We start from the raw sequence: 22,396 nt of genomic DNA, 5'->3' as shown, positions 1-22,396 counted from the left end.
CTGTTCTACTAAAGTTTTCTTTGGGTTGCAACCATGTAATTGACAAATCTGCATCATCCCCTTCATACCCTTAGTTTTTAATCCCTTTGGATCCCTGAATCATTCAACTTTTTACCACCCCCTATCTTGACATTTTCTCCTGTGCCTTCTATTATGTTTACACTATCCTCATTTTCATCCCAACCCCTTTTACTGAATTATTCTCCCTCCTTTGGAAGCTTTTATTCACTCTGCCTACCTAGCCACTCACTCTTGATGTCCCCCAAAATTCTCTCCTTGAGTTTTTGCTTTTTTCCCCCATTAAGTCTCAGTTGTCATTTCTGTGATCTGGCTTTGATGTTATGTGTATCTCTGGTACTAATCCCTCTTTCAAACTCCAGTCATACTTGTCAAACTTCTAAACAGCACCATCACTTTATTTTTTTTTATTTTCCTTAAGCATGCCTTTTTAAAATTTTAGCTTTTTTATTTACAAGACATATGTGAAATGCAAACATTTTAGTAGTTTGACAAACCTCATATGGAAATGATTATAATCTCAGATTGAAAAACAAAATCTTTACTTTCTTTATCTTAAAGCAATGTGGAAGTGGCAAAATATAACGTTGATAAGATATTGTAACTTGTTGATATGATATGAAACACTATGTCATACCATATCAACTTTACCTTAGTAAAAGATATTTGTTGAATATAAAGAACAGACATGATTATAATAGCATCAATATCAGTCCATCAGTCCTAAGTCCAAGGACCCAAAATGATTTAGCATATGTATAAATAAAATTAAAATTAATTAAAAGCAACATTGACAAAATGTGTGGGAGGCCACTTTTATGCTTCTTACCATTGCAACAGTTGAATGTATGTACTTTTCTCTACTTGTTATATTCTGTTCCTTTAGCTCACACTCCCAAGAAATCCAGAAGAACTATAGCCTAGGCTGTATCAAGTTTGAAGTAAGCTAATCTTTGAACATGAGAACAAAATACAAGCAAAGGAAAGCAAAACAAAACAAAATACTTTCAGTCTTATTTATTGTTAGCTGATAATACTACTTTTCTGTAGATTTAGAGCAGAAAAGTTTATGGAGAAAAAAAAAAACATGCTTAAAAGTGTTTAAATAGTTGAAGAAGGAAAATTGCATCTTCAGACTTGTATATTATTCCTCATTGAGGATCCAACCAGCTTCTTATTATCCAAGACTCCCAAAACATCTTGGATCCAAAATCATCATGTTGAACTTTCACCTGGTTCGTCCACTCTTTTTAAGATTCCCCTCATTTGTAGTGTCTGTGAATCCACCAGCCTCTTATGTCAGATGTAAGGGCAGAAACTGAGCTTTGAGTTCTCAATATGTATGCTTGTTCACTGAAAGACAACAGGGCCTCACACTTGGGTATCCATTAGGAATAAACTGCCTTGACTTGTAATTCATTGAAGGCTTGTTTTCCTTTTCAGTACTTTATTCATCTCCTCAGTCTAGTCTTCTTTAGGTTATGGTGATCCAGAGGTATTCATGAAGAAATTTACAAACACATTTTAACAGGATTAAAACACCCATAAATAAATAGACAAAAGTCAGGGCCAGAACAAAGCCTGCCCATTCTTCTTGTCTTTTTTCTTTCATGTTTCTGTTACAAGCATATACATCTAGAATTCATTATTTAGGAGTCAAAACTCAGTCTTGAAGACAGAAATTGTAGATGCTTCAGACACTGCTTGATAGTTAACCTGTTGCCACCTGTCTCTTTTTTTCTTTATTTTCTCTGGAGAGTTCCTCAAAAATCAACTGCTTATAAAAAAACAGGCAAGACTTCAGTTTCCCCATCTGAGTACTTATCTAACAACCACAAAAGAATAAGAACAGTAATAATAATTGGATTTTATGCAGCATTCAGTCTATGGCAAGCACTATTCTAAGTACTATGCAAATATTTTCTCATTTGATTTGGTGTTAGTTTCTTTTATTTCCCAATTGGGAAGATGTTTGTAATTTCCATGGATCATATATGGCCAAAGCCCTATCTGAGGTTTTTATATAAAACTCATCTAGGCAATTTCTGGCCTCAGATGACTACATTTTTTTATTAATTTTATAATTATAAAAAAATTGACAGTGAATATGCATGAGTAATTTTTTTTTTATAACATTGTCACTTGTATTCATTTTTTCAATTTTTCCCTCCCTCCCCTAGAGGACAGGCAATCCCATACATTTTACATGTGAATAACTACATTCTAATAAGGAATTAGAAACATAAAAAAGGCCCTAGAAGGAGGAATGAAAAGGGTGACCAATGTGAGCCATGAGTGAGTTATGGAGAAAGTGGAAAAAATCTAGAGAGTTAGGTTTGTTATTAAAGAAGCTTGACTTCTATAAAAATGGTCACACAGGTCACAGATAACAGAAGAAAGATTTGAACCTGGGTATTCTCATTATAAACAATACTTTAAACCTTCTCACCATGCTTTTATTATGAACTTTAGAGGCAGTGTCCTCTGAAAGGGCTGAGAAACCAAGTAAGAAACTGGGGTTACAGGGCTGGAGTCCCAAGACAGGTGTCTATATCTTGGAGATTTCCTAAAAACAGGCAGAGAACAGCCTGCCAGAGCAATTCCAACAGAATAAGGGATTTCTAAGCTAAAATATCAAATAATTATCCCACATCGTATTACATCCCACATGTAAGTTCCCATACATCCATAACATACATCTATAACAGCAATAATTGCACAATTTAGCAATTTCCATCCCAAATCTTAAACACACACCTTATCTCTCTATTCCATACAAACCGAAGCAGGAAAGTCTGAATAAAAAACCTTACCTTTGTGATTCCACCCCAATGTGCTGGTTTCGTTTCCATTGCTCTGTGACCTCAGGAAAGTTGTAGTCATCTCATTTCTAAATTTTTGGAGACATTTTAATTATGGTTTCAGGAGAAAGAAGGTAGAAGCTCATCCATTAATTCAATCTCCTAACTGGAAGTGGATAATTTCAGAGCTTAAATGAAAAGAAAACCACACGCTTATTTGAAACTACTTTGGGTGTCCCTTACTAAGAAGGGACTTTCTGTTGGAATACATGGGAACCACCCAACAGTGGCTGTTGAAGACCCAAGCCAGAATGGATCTCCTCTTGTGAGGGGATGAAACAAGGAGACTGAGACAGTTGCTGTTCTCCGACATCTCTGACTGAGAGGCTATTGCATTGTCTCACCTCCCTTCTCTTCCCTTTGCCTCCAACTTATCTGCTTCCCAGTCCCCAACACCTGTGTCAGCAAAGCTTGCTCTGCAACTCCTTCAAATGCTAGGATCCACAGCTGGGGAAGCTCTCAGGGAATTAACCTGTCCCTTAACAGTTCCCCGGTTTGTTTGTTTTTTGTTTGTTTGTTTGTTTGTTTGCTTTTTTTTTTTTTTTTTTTTTTCTGTTCTTCTGTTATTCTATATGGTCTACAAACTTTCAAACTGAGAAGAGGACTGTGGTCAGAACAAGCATTTAAGTGTCTCATCAGTCTCCTGGCTTGGCCCTTTGAGGGATTGGCCCATTTAATTACCCCAAATAAAAAAATTCTTACTGGACTCTTCTTCCTTAATTCTGGAAAGATCCTTCTCATGAACAGCTCTGGTTCTTCTTGTGATTCTTGCCCCATGTTCAGATGCCATATGTTGGACTACACACAAGAGCTTCTGGAATACACAGGAGTCACCTGACAGTGGCTGCTGGAGACCCAAGCCAGAATGGATCTCCTCTTGTGAGGGGATGAAACAAGGAGACTGAGACAGTTGCTGTTCTCCGACATCTCTGACTGAGAGGCTATTGCATTGTCTCACCTCCCTTCTCTTCCCTTTGCCTCCAACTTATCTGCTTCCCAGTCCCCAACACCTGTGTCAGCAAAGCTTGCTCTGCAACTCCTTCAAATGCTATGATCCACAGCTGGGGAAGCTTTCAGGGAATTAACCTGTCCCTTAACAGTTCCCCGGTTTGTTTGTTTTTTGTTTGTTTGTTTGTTTGTTTGTTTGCTTTTTTTTTTTTTTTTTTTTTTTTTTTTCTGTTCTTCTGTTATTCTATATGGTCTACAAACTTTCAAACTGAGAAGAGGACTGTGGTCAGAACAAGCATTTAAGTGTCTCATCAGTCTCCTGGCTTGGCCCTTTGAGGGATTGGCCCATTTAATTACCCCAAATAAAAAAATTCTTACTGGGACTCTTCTTCCTTAATTCTGGAAAGATCCTTCTCATGAACAGCTCTGGTTCTTCTTGTGATTCTTGCCCCATGTTCAGATGCCATATGTTGGACTACACACAAGAGCTTCTGGAATACACAGGAGTCACCTGACAGTGGCTGCTGGAGACCCAACCCAGAATGGATCTCCTCTTGTGAGGGGATGAAACAAAGAGACTGAGACATCTCCGACTGAGAGGCTGTTGCATTGTCTCACCTCCCTCCTCTTCCCTCTGCCCCCAATTTATCTCATTCCCAGTCCCCAACACCTGTGTCAGCAAAGTTTGCCCTACAACTCCTTCAGCTGCTATGATCCACAGCTGGGGAGGCTCTTGGGGAATTGACCTGGGTTTGGGGTTTTTTTTTTGCTGTTATTCCCCCTCCTGCCTCCTGCCTCACCCCCCCCAACCACATGGTCCCCACACTGAGGAACTCAAGGGGCACTATCACTTCTGGATGAGTGTAGCAGGTGTTGATCTTGTGAAATGTCACGGAGGCAAACTTTAAAACTGAGAAGAGGACTGGGGTTAGAACAAGCATTTAAGTATCACATCAGTCTCCTGGCATGTCCCTTTATGTGTTGACCCATTTAATTACCCCAAATAAAAATTTCTTACTGGGGTTCTTCTTCCTTAATTCTGGAAGGATCCTTCTCATGAACAGCTCTGGATTTTCTTGTAATTCTTGCCCCAGGTTCAGATGCCATATGTTGGACTACACGGGAGAGCTGCTGGAATAATCATCATGTTGAACTTTCACCTGATTCATTCCCTCTTTTTAAGATTCCCCTCATTCGTAGTGCCTGTGAATCCACCAGCCTCTTATGTCAGATGTAAGGACAGAAACTGAGCTTTGGGTTCTCAATCTGGGTTTGCATTCCTGCAGAAGCCCACCCCACTATGTGTGCTTGTTCACTGAAAGACTACAGGGACTCACACTTAGGAATAAACTGCCTTGACTTGTAATTCACTGAAGGCTTGTTTTCCTTTTCAGTACATTATGCACAATCTCCTCAGTCCAGTTTTCTTAAGGTTATGATGATCCATGAAGAAATTTACAAACACATTTTAACAGGATTAAAATACCCATAAATAAAAAGACAAAAATCAAGGCCAGAACAAAGGCTGCCCATTCTTCTTGTCTTTATTCTTTCATGTTTCTGCTACAAGCATATACATCTAGAATTCATCATTTAAGAGTCAAAACTCATGGTCTTGAAGACAGAAACTGTAGATGTTTCAGACACTTCCTGATAGTTAACCTGTTGCCACCTGTCTCTTTTTTTCTTTATTTTCTTTGGAGAGTTCCTCAAAAATCAACTGCCTCATAAAAAAACAGGCAAGACTTCAGTTTCCCCATCTGAGTACTTATCTAACAACCACAAAAGAATAAGAACAGTAATAATAATTGGATTTTATGTAGCATTAAGTATATGGCAAGCACTATTCTAAGTACTTTGCAAATATTTTCTCATTTGATTTGGTGTTAGTTTCTTTTATTTCCCAATTGGGAAGATGTTTGTAATTTCCATGGACCATATGGCCAAAGCCCTTTCTGAGGTTTTTATATAAACCTCATAGAGGCAATTTCTGGCCTCAGATAACTACATTCTAATAAGGAATGTAAAACATAAAAAAGGCTCTAGAAGGAGGAGTGGAGAGGGTGACCAATGTGAGCCAAACAGTTATGGAGAAAGGGAAAAAATCCAGAGTTAGGTTTATTGATGAAGAAACTTGACTTCTATAGAAATGGTCACACAGGTCACAAATAACAGAAGGATTTGAACCTAGGTATTCTCATTATAAACAACATGTTATACCTTCTCACCATGCTTTCTATCTCAGACAACCTTCTTTTAATAATTTTATAAAAAGAAAAAATGATATTCATATTGGTTGCCTCAGACAAGATCACGAAGCTACTAAGTTTCAGAGTTGGAATTAGTACATAGTTCTTCCAATTTCAAGAATCTTTTCATTGAAGATTTCTTCATAAAAATTTTGTTATTGTTGGACTGGATCTATTCTTCCCTTTTGTAACTACAATTCATCCCCTTTATTTGTTGTAAGTATTCGATAGTTTTGGGGGGTGTGTGTGTGTGTGTGTGTGTGTGTGTGTGTGTGTGTGTGTGTGTGTGTGTGAGAGAGAGAGAGAGAGAGAGAGAGAGAGAGAGAGAGAGAGAGAGAGAAAGAGAGAGAGAAAGAAACAGAGAAACAGAAAAGAGATAGATGAGAATATAAAATATTTTAACAATGCTGTCTTTATGCAGGAAGTCATAATCAGTGACTAAACTAAAGAAATGAATATGAGAAAAGATTCTTTTTCGTTAAAATCCAGAACAAAGCTTGAAAATCCAGGCTAGATTAAAAAAAAAAAAAAAAAAAAACTCAAGGTGTGCTCAGCTACTCCTCCTTATCTCCATCCTCCAAGGATATTGTTTGATTTCACATCCCTCTATTCTTGGTAACCTGCAAAAGTTTCTCAAGTAGCTCCCAAATGTATTTTAAAAAATTATTTTAACTCATAATCATTATTAATTAGTAATTTTGATAGGTGTATCATCACCAATTAATAAAAATAGTGGCTGATATTTTCTACATGGAACAAATTTCAAGCCTTTGATGACACTTGAAATCCAATGAAGATAACACTACTTTTCTTATTACTGAAAGGATAATCACATCTCTAAGGGAAGAGAGAATCTTGAATCTATAATTAATTTATGTCTTCCTCTTCTCATATCCATTCTCCGAGAAGCAGATCCCAGTTTTACAGCACACCAGCAGAGTCCACACTGGTGAGGGTCTTTCTCTTTATGAGAAATCAAAATCCTCTTTTTTGCTGCAAATAGGGAAGGCAGGCTGGTGTTTTCCATCAGAATCCTAGCTATGTAATGTCTGTGATTTGCTACTAGGCCAAGTCCCCTTTGCTGCACTATGATCTAGTGCAGTGTCCTCAGATTTAACCTTTTTGATTTAAGTAATCCTTATAATCTTTGTATGCATTTTTGTCAGACATCTTCCAAATTCCAATCACCATTTTCATCTCAAACTTTTTGCTTCATAAATTCATAGACCATAGGGTCAGGAAGGAATGTTTCTTGTATTTGCAATTCTTGTTGATTGATATATATAAGAGTTGTAAGTGACCTGAGGAGTCATCCTCAGGAGGAGGAAAGAAAAACAATATAGGTGGCCTCCATCACTTCAGCAAAATGAAATGTAAAATCCTTTCTACTTTGCAGTTCTTGAGTAGATAGCACCTGAAACAAGTATAAAACTTTCTAAATGTTCAATTTTCCTTTTCTTTCCTTAAACAAAGATTATTGTATTTCCTGGAGGCATTATTTTGCTTTCTGAATACCAAATGTCTGGCTAATACCTTTCCCCTGCTTTGGTTTTCTCTATTTTGAAAGATATTAGTATTGGAATAGAATCTTTATGTAATACTGCTCATTGGCTATGTATCCTTCTCTGAAAGGGCTGAGTATTGGGGCCCAATTTCTACTTAAAGAAAGACATATTCTTGGATTGAAAAGTTGTTAAGGGATTGTTGGCGGAGTTGTGAACGAATCCAGCCATTCTGGAGAGCAATTTGGAACTATGCCCAAAAAGTTATCAAACTGTGCATACCCTTTGACCCAGCATCGCTGTTATTGGGATTATATCCCAAAGGAATACTAAAGAGCGGAACGGGACCTCTATGTGCCAAAATGTTTGTGGCAGCTCTTTTTGTTGTAGCTAGAAACTGGAAGATGAATGGATGTCCATCAATTGGAGAATGGTTGGGTAAATTATGGTATATGAAGGTTATGGAATATTATTGCTCTATAAGAAATGACCAGCAGGAGGAATACAGAGAGGCTTGGAGAGACTTACATCAACTGATGCTGAGTGAAATGAATAGAACCAGAAGATCACCGTACACTTCAATGCTATATGAAGAGTATTCTGATGGAAGTGGATATCTTCAACATAAAAAAGATCCAACTCACTTCCAGTTGATCAATGATGGACAGAAATAACTACACCCAGAGAAAGAACACTGGAAAGTGAATGTAAATTGTTAGCACTGCTGTCTATCTACCCAGGTTACTTATACCTTCAGAATCTAATACTTAATGTGCAACAAGAAAGTGGTATTTACACACATATATTGTATCTTGGTTATATTGTAACACATGTAAAATGTATGGGATTGCCTGTCATGGGGGGGTGGGAGTGGAGGGAAGGGGAGGATAATTTGGAAAAATGAATACAAGGGATAATAGTATAAAAAATTATTCATGCATATGTACTGTGGGGAAAAAATTCTAAATTAAAAAAAAAAAGAAAGAAAATTTGTTAAGGGACAGGTCAATGCTCTGAGAGCCTCCACAGCTGTGGATCATAAAATCTGAAGGAGTCGAAGGGCAGCCTTTTCTGACACAGGTGGTGCAGACTGGGAATGGGATAAATTGGAAGCAGCGGAAGGAAGAGAGAGGAGAGACAAGGCAACGACCACCAAGGAGAAAAGTCATAGAACAGCAACAGCCTCTCAGTCTCCTTGTATCATCCCCTCACAAGAGGAGAACCATTCTGGGTTGGATCTCCAGTAGCCACCATCAAGTGACTCCCTCGTATTCCAGAAGCTCTCCCATGTAGTCCAGCATAGCAACTGAAGATGGGGCAAGAATTACAAGAAGAACCAGAGCTGTTCATGAGAAGGATCCTTCCAGAATTAAGGAAGAGCCCTGGTAAGAATTTTTTTATTCAGGGTAATTAAATGGGCCAACACATCAAAGGGCCAAGCCAGGAGACTGATGAGACACTTAAATGCTTGTTCTAATCGTGGTCATCTTCTCAGTTTGAAAGTTTACCTCCATGACATTTCACAAGATCAACACCTACTACAACCATCCAGAAGTGATAGTGCCGCTTGTGTTCCTCAGTGTGGGGACCATTCGGTTGGGGGTGGGGGGAAGGGTGGAGGGAAATAATAGCCAAAAAAAAAAAACAAAAAAAAACTGGGTTGCAGAGCAACCTTTACTGACACAGGTATTGGGGACTAGGAAGGAGATAAGTTGGAGGCAAAGGGAAGAGGAGGGAGGTGAGACAATGCAACAGCCTCTCAGTCAGAGAACAGCAACTGTCTCAATCTCCTTGTTTCATCCCTTCACAAGAGGAGATCCATTCTGGCTTGGATCTTCAACAGCCACTGTTGGATGGCTCCCATGTATTCCAACAGAAAGTCACTTCTTAGTAAGGGACACCCAAAATAGTTTCAAATAAACATGTGGTTTTCTTTTCAGTTAAGCTCTGAAATTATTCACTTCCAGTTAGGAGATTGAATTAATGGATGAGCTTCTACCTCTTTCTCCTGGCGTGGAATCCTAAAGTTAAGGTTTTTTATTTCTATCAGACTTCCCTGCCTCAGTTTGTGTGGAAGAGAGAGATAAGGTGTGTGTGTGTGTTTAAGATTTGGGATGGAAATTGTTAAGTTGCGCAATTATTGCCCTTATGGATGTATGGGAACTTTAAATGTGGGATGATTATTTGATGCTTTAAGTTAGAAATCCCTTATTCTGTTGGAATTGCTCTGGCAGACTGTTCTCTGATTGCCTGTTTTTAGGAAATCTCCAAGATATAGACATCTGTCTTGGGACTGGCACTCTCCAGCCCTGTAACCCCAGTTTCTTACTTGGTATGTCAGCATTTTCAGAAGACCCTGCCGTTTTGGGATGAAGCCTCTAAAGTTCGGGTTTGCCTGCCTTCGTGGTCTAAACTGCGCATATTCTGCTCAGAAATCCTTTCTGGATCATGGAAGCAGTTCTTGTTCTATCAGAGGGGACAGGTGGAGCTACTCCAGCCCCCACTCTTTCTCTCCTTTGGAAACCCTGACAGACTCGGGGTGCCTCTCCTAGCATGGACTGTCTTGAGCACTGCTACTCTCTAAATAAACAGAAACTGAGTTAAGTGCACAAATGACTACAGACCACCCAACACAGTGAACCGTCCGTGTCAAACTGGATTCTCTGGCTGAGATGAGGGCCTTTGTACTGCTGATCACTTTGGGGATGTCAGGGAGAGGGTTGCTCTTGACATAAGTTCTTGCATTTTCTAGTTTTATTTTTGATTTATTTGCTTCACATTGGGTTGGTCAAAATGATAGTGCTGAGACCTCCCAGGTATCCAGGGGGAAGGAATTCAATAATTCAAATATTAAGAAGCAGAGTGTGTAATGTGTCTCAGTTTCCCTAGATTGTCATCTTTGTATCTTTGTCTGCCAAATGCCAATCTGTTCTGGGATAACTGTTTCCAAGACTGTCGGTGGAAGCAATTTTTATGGTATGGACTTCGTGGCAACAGGAAAACTTAACTGATTGTAATATGTCTACCTTATATAATTACATTAGTAACCGGAACAGTTCAACAGTCCCTATCAAAATATTGCATACAGAAGATGCTATTAAAATGATGATTCTTCAGAGAAAAGGCTGGAATGTATTAGAGGAGTATGATTTTGATGGTGAACTCGATAAACGATGTATAGATACGTCAACTGATTTTGAACAGTGTAAGTTCATAGAAATATGATAGATGAAATCATTTATATATTCCAGAGGGAAACTGGGGAATAGAGAGATAGGGTGAAGAACTTACATGAATGTATGAATTATTTTTCTGTATTTTATTTTCATTATTTCTGTGTTTCCCCTATGACCCGTATAATATGTATAGGCTCATATTTACTTGAGCCTTGGACAGCTATAACCACATTTACTTAACCTGAGCTGATGACATTGATCAGTTTTGGACACTTAGCGATATTTAGTCTTCCAAAGCCTGAAGGCCCGCTTTTCTTTTTCCTAGGATTTCTAGGATGATTGTGGTGATTCTGGATTCAGGTGATTCTGGGGAAACAGAAACCTTCCATTACAATCTCTCCCATAGCAACAAATAATTAAATGCCTCCCCCTCCCCTTCTCGATGCTCTCTTCCTTGATGTGGCTGTGTATCTTTACTGCTTCTTTAGCCCTCCTACCACAAGCTTTCCTTTCCCTTATGTTGTGACAGAAGGGCTCATCCTCTGGAAGTTTTAATAAACAATCTTTGTGTTCACTACTGAGTGATCTCTGAGCAGCCCTTTGGGGTAAGTTTCTTCTACCTTCCTCACAAGTTGATGCCTTGTAGTCTGTTGGCCTAGTTATTTTAACACCAACCACCAACGGCCTCGTTCGAGGCAGGGCTGGTCTGCAGGCGCAGCACGCCCCCGGCAGCAGCGGCCTCGTTGGATATTGAGTGAAATGAACAGAACCAGAAGATCGCTGTACACTTCAATGCTATATGAAGAGTATTCTGATGGAAGTGGATATCTTCAACATAAAAAAGATCCAACTCACTTCCAGTTGATCAATGATGGACAGAAATAACTACTCCCAGAGAAGGAACACTGGGAAGTGAATGTAAATTGTTAGCACTACTGTCTATCTACCCAGATTACTTATACCTTCGGAATCTAATACTTAATGTGCAATAAGAAAATGGGATTTACACACATATATTGTATCTAGCTTATATTGTAACACATAAAATGTGTGGGATTGCCTGTCATCTAGGGGAGGGAGTAGAGGGAGGGAGAGGATAATTTGGAAAAATGATTACAAGGGATAATGTTATAAAAAGAATTACTCATGCATATATACTGTCCACAAAAATTATAATTATAAAATAAAAATAGGAGAAGATATACACCTTATATTTGAATAAAATTAAAGATTTGAAAAAAAAGTTGTACCCTTTATAGGACTACATCAGCTTATTAAAATGTTACTAGATGGTTTGTCTTAGGAAGCCCTAACCCTGAATGAAAACTCTCAGGTTTCTGTATTGTTGAAGTGAAAAGTCTAGATAGAACCTCCCCCCCCCAAAATTGCCATGATAAAAGTTTAAACATATAAAGCATAGGCCAAGAGGGTCCCTAATGATTGTTGATACTCTTATCTAGGCATGATTTAATTGTGCCTAATGAAGGAATCCCACAGAGTGAAGAAAACTGAGATTTATAAGCCTTAAAAACTACTGTTTCATCCTTTGTTTAGACAGATCAGGACAGGGCACTGATGAAAGTCTAGGACTCCAGACCATTTTAGTAAGGAAAAAAAGGGTCTGACCTAAATATGCACCAAGGAGCAGCTGCATTTCATCTCAAGAGAAATCTGTCTTAAGAATGACTTAAAGGAAACCTCATTCGTTTGATGTTGGCTCATTTAAAGCAGCATCTATTTGTAGACAGAAGCTATTCCCCAAGTACCCAGATCCGATTGTCCTGCATAATTTTTACAGTTAATCCCAAGGAATTAATCATATTAAATATGTCACATTTGCAGATGTAATGGGCCTTGTGTCATTTTCTCAGTGATTGTATGCTAATGTAGACAACTGGTCAGAAAAAGATTACAAGGGATTCTTTGCTAGTACTGTGTACAATTGGTACCAATTGGCAACTTAATTGCCCATAAGTACTTCTGAGTCACAGTTCCAACAAGGAAAAAAGCACTTATGGTTGGTCACTAGCTGGAGCCTGATCTCAGTTCCAAGACAAAGGAATATTACTGCTTGTTCTTGCAAGACATCAAAGGCTCTTTAGAATAGGATAGAAATGACCATATTTCTCCCCAATAACACCATCTTGGAAACACCAACAAGTTTAGAGTCCAGAAACAGTTCTGAAAAGAGCAGCATCAAAAAAAAAAGAAAGAAATTTGGGGAATATGCTCACTCCAAGATGAGCATAGTCAAACTATCACATAGAGTTCAAAGTAAATAAATAAACTCTACAAATTAACAAGCAACAAAAAATAATTTGGCCATAAAAAGCTACTATAATGGTAAAGTGTAAAGTTCAGTCTAGCTTTCTGGAGGTCCTCCGGACAGGCCTTGTCTTTAGGTGGAGAAGTAATGAAAGCAGAAGAGACAATAGGAGGATGGTCAAAGATGGAATGTCTCTTTTCCAGTCATTCTCAGCCCTCATATACCTTAGTACAATTACATCATTACAGCATACTGAATATGTCTGAACTAGAGAATTATTACCTCACCATACTAAGTACTAAGTATATACGTGAACTAGAGAGCCATCATCTCATCAATTCCACTGAGTTAACACTTTGTTTCAAGTATACTTCTCCAGAGTTCTGGCCCTCTACAGTAAAAAGCACCAAGATATTAATGTGAAAACAGATACAAGTAAGCCTCCAAAAATGTTTTAAGATGAAAAAAAGCTATCTACAACCATATAAAAAATGCTCTAATTCATTATTGATTAGAGAAATACAAATTAAAAGAACTCTTAGGTAGAAAGTCACAGATTAGCTAAAATGACAGAAGAGATAATGATAAATGTTGGTAGGGGTGTGGGAAAACTGAGACATTAATGCATTGTTCATGGAGCTGTGAACCCACCATTCTGGAGAACAATTTGGAACTATATTCAAAGGACTTTAAAACTGTTCATATCAAGAAAAAAAAATCTTCATATCCTTTGATCCATCACTGTCTCTACTAGGTCTGTATCCCAAGAAAGTCATGAAAAATGGTAATGTTTGTAGCAGCCTTTTTTATAGTTGAAAGAACCTGGAAACTGAGAGGATGCCCATCAGCTGGGGAAAAGTTGAATAATAGTTGAATATGGCATATGAAAGTAATGGAATATTATTGTTTTATAAAAATTGATGAGCAAGCTGATTTTAGAAAGGCCTAGAACGATTTACATGAACTTATGCTGAGCAAAACAAGCAGCAAGATTGTGCAATTATCAAGTAGGACAAACAAGGTTCTTTTCAGCTACTCAGTGATTCAAGGCAATTCCAATAAACTTTAAATAAAAAATTCCATATGCATCCAGAGAGAGAACTCTGGAGACCAACACATACTATGTTCACTTTTAAAATTCTTTTTCTTCTGTTTTATTTTTCTCTTGTGGTTTTTCCCCTTTTGTTCTTATTTTTTTGGTACTAAGACATATAAACAAAAATTTAATGGGAATGTATAAGCAGGAAAAAAATAAAACTATATGAAAGAGAAACCCCAAAACAACATCAAAAGAACCAAAAAGAGATGATAATGTGAAATATGTCATTGGAAAAAAAACAACTAACCTGAAAAACAGATTAAGAAAAGATAATTTGAGAATTATTGGACTACCTGAAAGCCATGATCAAAAAAAAAAATCTAAACATCAATATTTCAGGAAATTCTGATATTTTAGATCAAAAGGGTAACTGAAAAAAAAATCCATTTATCACCCTCTGAAAGAGATTCTCAAAAGGAAACTCTCAGGAATATTATACATTTTGTTAAAAGATACCATAGATCATATTTTTAACAAATACAGCAAGTTACTTTAAAAAAGACCTCATATCTCAAACGTAGAAAGAACTGAATCAAGTTTATAAAAATCAGAGCTATTCTCCAAAAAGGCAGTTTTCAGAAGAAAAAAAAAAAGTTACCTATAGTCATATGAAGAAGGCTCTAAATCACTATTGATTAGAGAAATTCAAATTAAAATAACTATGTTATCACTATCAAAAATGAGAAATGCTTAAAAGGATGAAATAAAATGGCTACATTTTGTGTCATATAATTTGATGGAGTATCATTGCACTATAACAAATGAAAAGGCAAATAGTTTCAGAAAAAACATGGGAAGATCTATATGGAACTGATGCAAAGTGAAATGAGCAGATCAATTACAGTAACAGCAATAATGTAAGACTTCACTGCTCTGATCAATACAATGTCACAAGATAATTCCAAAAGAATCATGATGGGAAAAAAATGCTATCTCCCTCCAGAAGTGCAATGATCAACTCTGTGTGCAAATTAAAGTATAATTTTCTTCATTCTTATTGCTTTTTTGAGATAAGACTACTGTGGAAAAGTTTTGCATGTATAACTGACATCAGTTTGCTTTCCTTTTCAGTGTGTTTGTGGGGGAGAGTAGGGGAGGGAAGAAGAACTCAAAAAAATTTTTAAAGAACATTACAAATAAATGAATAATATTTTCTTTCAAATTAACAGAAATCTATTTTCTCTTCCTCCCAATAGAAAAACAAATATATAACAAATATGCATAATTAAGCAGACTCCCTCATTGTGTCCAAATAGTATGTTTCATCTATATCCTGAATTTATCCCCTCTCTGTCAGGAAGTAAATAATGTGTTTTATCACCCGTCTTTTGTTGATCATGACATTGGTCATAGTTCTTTCTGATTTCAAAGCGGATTTGTCTTTATACTGTTATTATTGTATTAATTGTTCCCCAATGCTTTTCATTTCATTCTTCAACAGTTAATGTTGTTCAGTCATTTCAGTCCTATCTGAATTAAAGTATTTTGGGGTTTTTTTTTGTTTTTTGTTTTGCAAAGATACAGGAATTTTCCATCTTTTTCTCCAGCTCATTTTACATATGAGGAAACTGAAACAAACAGGATTATATGAATTAACCAAGGTGACCCAGCTAGTAAGTTTTGAGACCAGATTTGAACTTAGATCCTCCTGACTTCAGTCTCAATGCCACCTAGTTGCCCATACATTTAACTAAAGTTTTAAATTCTCTTTTTAAAAAATATTGATATTGTAGTATAAATTGTCCTCTTGGTTGTGCTCATTTTATTCTGCATCAGTTCCTAAAGTTTCTCATTTCTCTTGAAAATTATCTATTTTCTCATTTCTTACAACATAATAGTATTGTATCACATTTTTATGCTTCAGTTTCTTCAAATTTTCCATGGTTTATGGTCATCCCCTTAGTTTCCAGGTTAAATTGCCATCAGCAAAAGAACTACAATAAATATGTTTTAACATATAAGACCTTTTTGTCTTTTTAAAAATCTTTGGGCATTGGCCTATAAGTAGTCTATCTGGGTCAAAGAACATGCACAGTTTAGTGACCTTGTTGTATAATTGTTGCATAACTTGTATAATTTCAAATTATTTTCCAGAATTGTTATACCCATGCCAGAACTAATTAGCAGTAATTTTAACTTCTTATTATATCACATCCCCTCCAACACATATCATTGTCTTTGTTTTTGCATCTTTGCCAATTTGCGAATGAAAGCCTCAGAACTGATCAGAAATGTTCATTTCTGTTGTTATTAGTGATTTGGAAGAGAAGGTTGATTTTTATTTTTTTGGAGGGAAGTTGGAATTTGTTATAGATAGTATGGTTTTCTCTTGAAACCATCCTCTTATGCCATTTACCAATTATGCCTACTGGGGAGTAGCTCTAATTCCTATAAGTTTTGGTCAGTTCCTTATACACCTTGGCAAAGAAACTTTCTGTGAAAATTTTTTCCTGTTTATTGTTTCCCTTTTTAATCTTAGCTTTATTGGAATTGTAAAAAAAAAAAAAAAAAAAAAAAAAAAAAAAAAACTTAATTTTATGTAATAATTTTTCTTACATTATTCACTCTATTTCTTGTTTGGTTATAATCTTTCCTTTTACTCACATATTTGGTTATAAACTTTCCTTTTACTCACATATACAATTGGTAACTGTTTTTATTAAAGCTGTTTATTTTCATAATAATTTTCAACATTCACTTTTACGAAACCTTGTATTCCAAATTTTTTTTCTTTCCCTTCTCCCCACCCCCTCTTCTAATCCAATATGTTAAACATGTACAATTCTTCTATACATATTTCCACAATTATCATGGTGCTTAAGGAAAATCAGATTTTACTACTTTGAAACCTTGGGCAAGTCACCACCTTTCTGGGCCTTTGTTTTCTCACCTGTAAAATGGTGGCTTGGGCAGATTATCTCTGAGGTTCTTTCTAACTTTAAATCTGTAATCCTATAGTCTTCTGTAGTACAGATAAGAGACCTTACAAAAGAAATATTATGATTCTTTGGTCTTCATTCAATCTGTCAGAGTACCAGAAACATACTCACCAGTCTAGTAATATTTTTCCCATAATTCATAATGAAATAAATCCTTACTTCATCTTACTATCCCGATAATGGTCAACATACATACCTTCACTAAATCTTTCAATTACCTCTCATCATTCTGATAATACAATCCAATGCAATAAACATATATTAAGTGCCTACTATGGGCCCAGCACTGAGCTAAACAAAAGGGCCATAATTAATTAAAAGAAAAATATTCCCTGCCTTCAAGGAGCTCACAAGCAATTAATGATGGGGGGCTGGGGGTAGAGAGAGACAACATACCTAAAGGATGTGAGAATGGGGGGAAACAGGAGCTATCTAGAGGAGCATCTTGATCTGTGTAGTTGAAACCAGACAAAGCAGCAGACGCAGAGTGGAGAGAGCTGAGCAATCACATTTCAGCCTTCTATAAAGAAAGACATTGGGAGGAATTTGGTCTCAGTCAGAGTAGAGAGGAGGCTGAGGGAGATGGTGTTAATCAAGGTTTGAGTTTGCTGTGTGGTGAGAAGATTAGAGGTGGTGAGCATAACCTGAGAGGGGATGCATACGTGGATGTGGAGAAGCAGCATAAGTCTTAGATATCAGTCTACTACTACTCTCTCCAAAATTGGCAATTATGTGTTACATTTGGGATTAAGTGACCTCTTCCAATCATACTGATTACTATACTGATTACTGTATTCTTTGTTCTTAACCTGGAGCTCATTTCATTTCAAGTCCCCTTTATTTTCCCTTCTCAAACTTCCCTAGTATTTTCACGTGCAACACAATTCTTCAATACCTCATTCACATATGCCATCTGTTGTTAATTCTTGTTATCTCCATTTTCACAATATCTATCACCTATCTCCCCTTAATCCATTCACATAACCATCACTCTGGTCCATACATTCATCACATATTACTTAGACTATTTCAACAGACTTTTAACTGATCTTCCTCCCTCAAAACTCTCCTCTCCAATCCATCATTCATTCAACTGTTAAGTAATTTACCTAGTGTTACTCCTCTCCACCTACACTAAATAAACTTTACTGATTCCCTATTGCCTCCAGAATTTTGTTAAGGTCCTTCTTTGCTATGTAAGGCTTTTTAAAATATGACTTCTACTTTCCAGTCTTTTTAAGTTTTTCATTGTTCTATGGTTACCATAATCCACTGATGCTGGCCTATTTATTATTCCTTTCTTACCAAACTCTATCTTCCACCTCAGTAACTTTACCTGGAATTCTATCCTTCTTTACTTCTGCCTTTTTATTCCCAGATTATTCATTATGCTACCTAGTTGCCTCCTCTGAGACAACTCCCCATTTATTCTGGATGTATCTTGTTTTGTACCTACCTATTTATTTACACAATCTCCCCATTAGAATATAAATTTCTTGCAGGAAGGGACTGTTTTATCTTCCTTTGCATTCCCAGCATTTAGTACACCATCTGGCACATAGTAAGCACTCAATAATATCTCTATTTAGCTGCTTTACCTTCATGAACATGCTAAATCTTATTTTAAGTAGATCCCGAGGCCCGAACATGCGGTCAATATCGCCAGCATCTGGTCACATCTGGTTCAGTATCTCCTCTGCTTCAGCAGTGGCATATAGGATGCCTGAAAAGGTAATATGTTACAGCATAAGTGAAAGATATGTGTCCAATTGATCTACTGGAATAACCATCCACAAACTAAAATTTTTTGGGGGGGTGGGGGAAGAGGGGAGGATAGAGAAGTCAACAATTTCCCAAGCCAGAGAGAAAGCAACCATTTTAGCTTCTATAATCTTGAAGGATAAAATATAATAGTTTAATACTGATGTGAAGGCAGTCTCAATCTTTGATAGTAGCCCTTGGTATGATGCTGATGAGGGCCAGAAAGGATCTCTCTATCCAGGAATTTATTTACTGATTTACCTAACCCTCCATTGACTCATTCATTATCAATGTATAATTTAATCCAACTATTCTCTTCTGCCTATAAATCTCTTTTTTACCTATAAATCTCTTTTCTACTTCTAAGTCACTTTTTTTTACCTTTATGTATGTTTTCTACTTATATATCACTTTTTTCCTATAAATCTCTTTTCTATCTATAAATTGCTTTTCTTCCTGTAAATCTCTTTTCTAACTATAAATCGTTTTTCTTCCTATAAATACCTTTTTTTCCTATAAACTTCTCGACTGTAAATCTATCTTTTCACTTACCTATGCATCATCTATTTAACTATGCATCAAGTGTATCTATTTGATCTATTTGTTTATCTTATCTATCCCATCTATCTATCACCAGTTATCTATGTATCTTGCCTATTAGTCTATTTGTCCACTCATCAATCCTTCTATTCACACTTCCTTCAGCCTTTGCTGTCAGGATCCACCTGGGTTGTTGTGAAGAGAACATCACCTTTAAGTGAGAAAACCTTGGGTGTTCTCAGGCGTGTCACAATGGGCATGACACAATGAGGTCTCCATGGAGAAGGTAAGCAAAGCAAATGCTCATCAGATGAGGATAGTGCTCAGCCTGTATGTGGAGATTTTTCTTTTAAAAAATTGTTTTAGGAAAGCTTTTTATTTACAAAACATATGAAGGGGTAAGTTTTTAACACTGACCCTTGCAAAACCTTCTCTTCCATCTTTTCCCCTCCTTCCTTCTACCTCTTCCCCTTGATGACAGGTAATTATATGTTAAATATGTGCAAATATATGCTTAATCCAATGTATGTAAAAATATTTATACAATTATCTTTGTTATGCATAGATTTTCTTCCTAGTTCTTTTTGTTGACATCATTTTCCCCAATAGATTATAAACTTTGAGGGCAAGACCATTTTGTTTTTATCTTTATGTCTCCAGGATCTAGTGTAATATAGGACCCCTAGTTAGTATGTAATATAGGTTTGCTCCTACTTTAGTTGTGCTTTGCTGATTGAGTAGTCTAAGGAAGATGGATGAGGTGGGCTACCAGATGAATGATATGGTCACAAAAGACACAGGGACCAGAAACTGGGGACATGAGTAGAAGCAGCCAGCGGGAAAGGGAGCTAAGCCCACATATTGCTCTTGGGATGGAGCCTAGGGCCACGGTTAAGTCCCCTGACCGCTTCATCAGGTACCTTTCATCATGTAGAATTTGGAAAACACCCCATTGAACGCTGCAGATCTAGAATCTCCTTGTTAATTAGGCCAGTGTTGTCTGTATAAGACAAGATCTGTTTCAGTCTAGCCTCTATTTTGCTGACCTGTTGCCTCAGTTTCTTTAACTGAGAGAGTGGATAATAGCACCTACCTCCCAGTGTTGTTGAGGAGAGAATATATGTAAAGTGCTTAGCACAGTGCTTGGTACATAGGGCTTTAATAAAAGCTTGTTTCCTTAATAAATATTGGTAAATTGGAAGTGATTCAAAGTGGAAAAATGGCAGAGCTACCAAGAAAAACTCCAACAGTTCTTTCCCTCAAGGTGGTGGTTTTCAGTAGATGAGACCCTCCAAGCCTAAGCCCAGAAGTGGAAAGCCCAAGATGGAGGATGAGAAGGTGCTGTCAGAGAGCAATCCAGACCTCCTTCTCTTCCACCCCCTGGCAGGATTCCCAAGGCCAAGCTAAGGACTAGCTCTGGAAGCAGGCTTGACGGGCTTGTCCAGGGCCTTCTGGGGCCCTTCAGCCAATTAAGGCTGCATCCTGCTTGGGAGTTAGTTTGGTTTCATTTTATTGCCAGGGCCTGTACATCAATTCACAAGAGGGATTGTTCCAGCTTTATCAATCAGTGCAAACAACTTTTTTGGCTAACCTGAGGTTTGCCACTATCTATGGAATCAAATCAGACAGGGTTTTCCCATCTCTAATCTTGAGGGCTCCAGAGCACTCATTTGCTTTTCTAGCACTCTTACTATCCCCCTTCTTCATCCAGGGGATTTAGGTTCCCAGCTTCTGAAGAAAGGTTAGATTTTCAGAAACAGAAGTTTTACATTTCAGTCATATAGATTATAATGAGCACAAGTCAGGCAGAAGAAACTTCAAAGGGGAATGGGGGGCTCTAGCACAAGCCTGTGGGGACACCAATTATTTTCTGGCTCAGCCTTCCCCTGGAGCTGAGGAGAAGCACCTGGATGCAAATCTCTAAGCCAGTCCCTTGTCATTCTGAATTGCCCTCCAGGGGTGGAATGGCTGCTCTGCTCCTCCAGGAAGATCCAAAAGACTTCAGCAGGGCCAGTTCCTAGCTTCTCTGGGACTTCTCTGGCTAGAACACAACAGCCCTGCTGCTTGTTAACCCCCAATAGCTCTTTGCTCCCAGACTTTCAGACGGTCCCCAGCCTCTGATGGCAAAGGTCCTGGTTACAGTTGTTTCACAATCTGAAAGAAGAACAAATCTGCCTCCCTCTCTTATTCCCAAACCCAGATAGGATAGCCAGCTTTACCCATCAGCAGTATGGGCTAGCTGCAAATAAGGGAAAAATGTAATTTACCCAATAAGTTTGCCAACAAGTATTTCTTTAGATTAACGAGCTGGCAAATCTAATCACCAGATAGCACAGAAGAAACTGGGAAATATCACTAATCATGTGGGAGCTGAAAGAATGACAACTTGACACTTTTGGAAACAGAAAAAAACTTTTTTTTTTAAAACCACATCAAACTCAGCAACATCATCTCTCCCCTACCCCCGACCAGTACAATAAACTCCACAGTATAGATCAAAACTCCCCAACAGCAATCTAAATCCCGTTTTAAATAGATCACCGAGGCCCGAAGAAATGTGTTCAATATTGCCAGAATCTGGTCACTCTGGGTTCAGTATCTCCTTTACTTCAGTACTGGCATATAGGTTGCCTGAAAATGTAAAATGTTACAGCATAAGTGAAAGATATGTGTCCATCTGATATACTGGAAAAACCATCCACAAACTGCAATATTTTGGGGGGGCGTGTATGTATATTTTAATCCAGCTATTCATTCTCTTCTGCCCATAAATCTCTTTTCTACCTATCAATCTCTTTTCTACTTATAAATCCCTTTTTTTATCTAAAAATCTCTTTTCTATTATAAATCACTTTAATTATTATAAATCTCTTTTCTACCTATAAATCGCTTTTCTTCCTATAGAGCTCTTTGCTACCTATAAATCACTTTTCTACCTATAAACATTTCTACTATAAATCTATCTTTTCACTTATCTATCCATCATTATCTTTTTAACTATGCATCAAGTGTATCTATTCAATCTATTTGTTTATCC

At 37.3% G+C, this 22,396-nt stretch overlaps 1 long non-coding RNA gene across 3 annotated transcripts; it reads right to left on the bottom strand.

Annotated features, from left to right (window-relative positions):
• Positions 1-1,022: 1,022 nt before the first annotated feature.
• On the bottom strand, positions 1,023-19,556 carry LOC141560932 (uncharacterized). Of its 3 annotated transcripts, XR_012487901.1 has the most exons (5): positions 19,516-19,556; positions 18,657-18,781; positions 10,996-11,120; positions 2,832-2,908; positions 1,023-1,843 (listed from the first exon to the last, which is right to left on the bottom strand). It is a non-coding gene; the product is annotated as an uncharacterized LOC141560932 (long non-coding RNA). The 3 variants fall into 3 exon arrangements; XR_012487902.1 differs by lacking the exons at positions 18,657-18,781; positions 19,516-19,556 and adding an exon at positions 17,455-17,544 and having other exon boundaries at positions 1,023-1,792; XR_012487903.1 differs by lacking the exons at positions 10,996-11,120; positions 18,657-18,781; positions 19,516-19,556 and adding exons at positions 4,206-4,318; positions 4,846-4,926 and having other exon boundaries at positions 1,023-1,792.
• Between the last annotated feature and the right edge of the window lie 2,840 nt (positions 19,557-22,396).

This window comes from Sminthopsis crassicaudata, chromosome 3 (genome assembly GCF_048593235.1).
Source record: "Sminthopsis crassicaudata isolate SCR6 chromosome 3, ASM4859323v1, whole genome shotgun sequence".
Classification (NCBI taxonomy): Eukaryota; Metazoa; Chordata; class Mammalia; order Dasyuromorphia; family Dasyuridae; genus Sminthopsis; species Sminthopsis crassicaudata.
Note: the sequence above shows the minus strand (reverse complement) of the source record. Positions and strands in the feature narration are given on the sequence as shown.